At 40.9% G+C, this 4,902-nt stretch overlaps 1 long non-coding RNA gene across 1 annotated transcript in view; it reads right to left on the bottom strand.

Moving 5' to 3' along the window:
* LOC106727713 overlaps positions 1 to 223 on the bottom strand; it is a 16,787-nt gene extending 16,564 nt beyond the window's left edge. The window contains exon 1 of the long non-coding RNA XR_001363946.1: positions 145 to 223. This is a non-coding gene — a long non-coding RNA (uncharacterized LOC106727713). The remainder of the gene's footprint in view (positions 1 to 144) is intronic.
* Positions 224 to 4,902: the final 4,679 nt, after the last annotated feature.

The raw sequence follows: 4,902 nt of genomic DNA on the forward strand, positions 1-4,902 counted from the left end.
GTCTGCAGCGGAGAAGCCAAGCCTTGCTGCAGCCAGACCAAAGGCCTGGGTCCCGGGTGCCAGAGGAAAACCGGTGCCAGCAGCCAGGGGAAGGAAGGCCTATTGCGCAAATCTTCGTGCAACAGGCTTCTAGTATTGTATAACTAATAACTATGTATGGTGTCATATGGGTACCAGATTTATCTGGGTGAGTACTTAGTAAGTTATATCATGTCTAATCCCTGGGCTGTACACCTAAATAAATATAATATGGTATATCAACTGCAATTGAAAAATAAAAACTTATTTGAAGTAAAAAATGTGTATCTAGGTAGCACAATCTAAAATAAAAATGAATGACTGGAACCTTCAATTTGTTGAGCCATTACATTGCAAAAGAGGATTTCCTGTACCAAAATTCCTTTTTTTTTTTTTTTTGTCTTCTGCAGAATGACAAATTAATCCCCCTCCCTCCCCCCAGCCCCATAAAAGGAGACATCTTACCAACAGGAGCAGAAACACCCAGTACTTCTTTTGCTACCTTTTTAAAAAAATGTATCTTTATTGTTGAAAGTATTATAGATGTCCCCTTTCTTTCCCCTATTGACCCCCTCCACCTCACCCCTGCTCTCCCCCCAGGCCTACCTCACTATTGTCTGTGTCCATGGATTATGCATGTATGCATATAAATTCTTTGGTTAATCTCTTCATAACTCCCTCCCCTACCATTCTCTCTTCCCTCTGAGATTCCTCAGTCTGTTCCATGCTTCCATGTTTCTGGATCTATGTTGTTCATAAGTTTATTTTGTTCACAAGCTTCCACATATAAGTAAGATCCTGTGATACTTGTCTTTTTCTGACTGGCTTATTTCACTTAGCATAATAGTCTCCAGGTCCCTGCATGCTGTCTCAAAGGGTAAGAAATTCCTTTTTTTTTAAGCTGCAAAGTATTCCATTGTGTAAATGTATCACATCTTTTTTATCCACTAATTTACTGAGGGGCACTTGGGCTGTTTCCAAATCTTAGCTATTATAAATAGCACTGCTGTGAACACAGGATGGGTATATTCTTTTTGATTGCTATTTCATTCTTTTACTACCTTTAAAAAAATATGTTGTTACTGATTTTAGAAAGAGAGGAAAAGAGTGATAGAAACATTGATGGGAGAAAATCAACATCAATGGGGGAGAATCAACATTATCTGGCTACTTCCCACAAGCCCCCTGCCAGGGATCAAACTGGTGGCCTCCTGGTGCATGGGTTGATGCTCAGCCACTGAGCCACACCAGCTGGTGTTGATTTACCTGCCCCATAGCCCCAGGTCTTGAAACCAACCCTCCTTCTATTCAAGAGAAAGGATTTGAATATTTGTAATTCTATAAAATCAGGTTTTGTATTTTTATGGGCTTTTTTTGTTTTTGTTTTAGAACTATGTGCATTTGAAACATGATTGTGAAAGAAATTTTATTCAGAAGCAAGTGAATATTCTCACAAATGTTCAGAGTCTTGTTGCTCCAAAAAACCATAATGCAATCTTTTTCCTTTGCTGATTCTTCTCTACTTCACCTCCTTGAAATACTAACAAATGATTTATCAAATGTACAAAACTCAACTCAATGTACGTCACCCCCTTACTCCCTTATCTCACTATCACTGCCCTCCTTGGCAACTGCACACCTATCAGGTGTTTCCAGAGAGATTCCCTAGTAGACTATTGGCTCTTCTACTATTTTTTTCCCCTCTTGATAAGTCTTTAGAGACTGAGTTAATGTTCTTTAGCCATCCCCCCTCTTTCTTTTTTCTTTTTAAATAAGTGAAGCCTTTAGGTTTGTCTTAGTGTTTCTTACCTAGAAGCTCCACTGGAAGGTTAAGGCCCTTGTATGGCATACTGTGATAGACGCTGAATCCCATCCTTACTAGTATTTGCTCCTTGGAGGTGAAAAAATAAATGTTTCATAAAACTCAAATTGGCCTTATCAAACAAAACATCTGCTGGATCAGTGAATGACTGGTGACAGCAGGAGACAGCAGTGCTGGCCTCTCCAAGAGAAGTCACTGCAGTTAATGGAAGCTATTATGGGAAAATTCTGGCAAAAAGTTTTCCTTTTATTATTTTTTTTCTCTTCCAGACAGCTTTAAAAAATTTTTAAAGAAAAAAATGTATTCAGTTGCTAGGGTAACTGTGGTTTCAAAACTACCGTAACAAAAGCCAGATATCACATATCAAACTACTAAATTGTTAATTTGACTGGTATTTTAAAATAACTACATAAAAAAGATGTTTTCTCCTTATCTAGCTATAAAGAACAGAGAAAGGGGGAACATAAAGGGAGGAGAAGAGAGAAAATGAAACTGATAGATTCGTTTAAGAAATGTTTTTACTTTGCTAAATATTTGTTGGAAATAAAAACCCCTTCACCACATTATAGATTCATTTGCATGAAGAAATTTAGTCAGATTCAAAACATAAGGAGGATACTGGGTTATCCTGTTTTCAATTTCTCTTCCCACATTTCAAACCCTGCCTGCATTTTAAGTGAATGGCTTTCTGTAGACACTTGGTAAAGGAACTAGTTACTTAAGGGAGTCATGCATGTTCTGAAATCTTTTATGAGTGACTGTGTTTTTCCTGTGTCTTGCTTTTCATCACTTGGTTTAAAGGGAGTATAATAAAGCCATTAAGCACTTGGATTCTGGAATCAGACATAGCTAGGACTGAATTCCTTTTCTCTCTTACTAAATTCCTTTAACCTCTCTGTGCCTGCTTCTTCGTTTTCAAAAAGAATATCAGGACAAATGACTTGGTTACTTCAATAAGTAAATTGCAAGAAAAGAAAAAGAGGGAAAGGGACTTGAGAAATTAAATGTGTGAATATTGTTTAGATCTGATTTGGGCAGGGGAAGTAATTGTCAAAAATCATTTATGAGACAACTAGTGGGAGATGTTTGGTAATACTAAGGAATTATTTCAAATGTGTTTAGGTACACTTAACATGATATTGTGATTTTGGTTTTATTTTAAAAGAGTTATTGTCTTTTGATATTTTGATACATATTGGAATATTTACAAGTAAAATGATATAATTTCCAAGATCTGCTTCCAATAAGGGAGAAGGAAATGGATGGGGTAGAGAATAAATAAGTTTGGCTATGAGCTGATAATTATTGATGCTGGGTGATGGACATGGAGGGGTTAATTATAGAATTCTCTACTTTTAAATATATATACTTGAGATTTTCCATAACCAAAGGTTAAAAAGAGAAATGGCAACAATATTCACCTGATAAGATTTTGGGGCGGATTAAACGAGATGCTGTGTGCAAATCACCTAGCAGAGTGCCTGCCATACAAGTGCTCAGTAAATTGTAGGTATTTCTATTAGAGAAAACGCCTCCTCTTCCCTGGGCAGAGCAGTGAGGGCCAGACCATGAAACTTGTTGCTGATTGGAACAGCTAATCTTACCCCTCCCCCAAAGAGGCACTTGTCATGACATTTATCTTATCCAAGCTGATTTTGTACTAGGCCCTGTGCTTTACACATATGCACTAAAATTCTGTCGTATACTATCTTATTTTTGTCCTTAGTTCCATGTAACTTTTTGGTGGGAATGCTATTTCAGTGAGAAACGAAAGGCAGGAACTTTTTAGTTCAATTTTTAAGTTTTGAGCACACTACTATGAATTGCCCTATATAGTTTTACTTAACCTCTGTAACAATCCTTCAAAGTTGAAATTATTAGCTTCATGTGAGAAATGTGGAAACTTAGAGGTTTCCTGGCCCACCCAATATCACGGCACTCAGTGGTGGACTTTAACTCACACCCAGCTTCTGCGAGCCCTAGAGGGTTAGTGCCCACCCAGGAGCCCTGACCACTAGCCACCTTGCCTTTCTTTTTCCTTGTCCTAGCTTCAAAACGACCACAACCCAGAAAAAGTTACGTTGACATTCCCAATCAAGAGTCTGAAACCGTATTTATCTGTTCTTTGGACTGACTGGCAGGGTGGCTGGCAGCAGGGAGGTAAGAGATCTGTCTTGTAGCTGACAAGGAGAGTCACAGGCTTGGGTGGTAGCAGAGGAAGGGCTCAGGAAGGAGTAACAGAAAGAAATAGGTTTTCAGGATTGCACTGACATTTGTGTTTAATTTTCCTCCTGTTCAAATGCTATTCGACTTTTAAGAGAAGGAGAAGGCAGAGATACCTTATACCAGAACGGTTCCATTCCAAAAATTAAAAACAGCCAGCTGTCATTCAATACGGTGGGACCTAATTCAAGCACCAGCTGTAATTTAGTTCGGTGGTTGCACGGACACCCTAAACTTGCAAATGATGAGTTGACTTTAGAATGCAGCTTATGTAAATGAGGACAGTTCCCTGCAAGGTGGGTATCTGATTACAACCGGAGTTCTCGGTCGTCCATAACCAGCATTCTCGGGAATGGAGCTGACAAACAGAAACCCCTAGCGACCACGGGCCCGAGGAGAAAGTGTTAGTGCCTCATATTGGAGGGTCAGCCTCCCCGGTCCGGGGCGTGTTGGGAGGGATCGAGTTATTTCAGCAGCCACCGGGAAGTATCCCAACAAACCCTTTCCCTGCCGAGGCCCCGAGGCCCTAGCCCTGAGGCCACAGCAGCAGCCAGGCTGCGGGAAGGAGCCCACACCACCCCTCCCCAGAGCGGACCGCCCACCTCTGCTGGCCTGCCCACCCCCTACTGCGTATCCTGGATCCTCTTCGTCCGGTTGGGCTAGGACCCTCTTTTAGGAATAGCTATTTCAGAAGAAGCGCAAATAGCCCATTATCTGGGCGCCCAAGCCTTGGCATTCTCAGGGGTTCCCGCGGGGCAAGGAAGCCGGCAACTCCCACCAGCTGGGAGGAGAGGAGGGAGCCAGCTGGAGCAAGCCCTGGCGTCGGGAGCACCGACGAC

The sequence above is a fragment of the Myotis brandtii genome, unplaced genomic scaffold (assembly GCF_000412655.1).
Source record: "Myotis brandtii unplaced genomic scaffold, ASM41265v1 scaffold112, whole genome shotgun sequence".
NCBI lineage: Eukaryota > Metazoa > Chordata > Mammalia > Chiroptera > Vespertilionidae > Myotis > Myotis brandtii.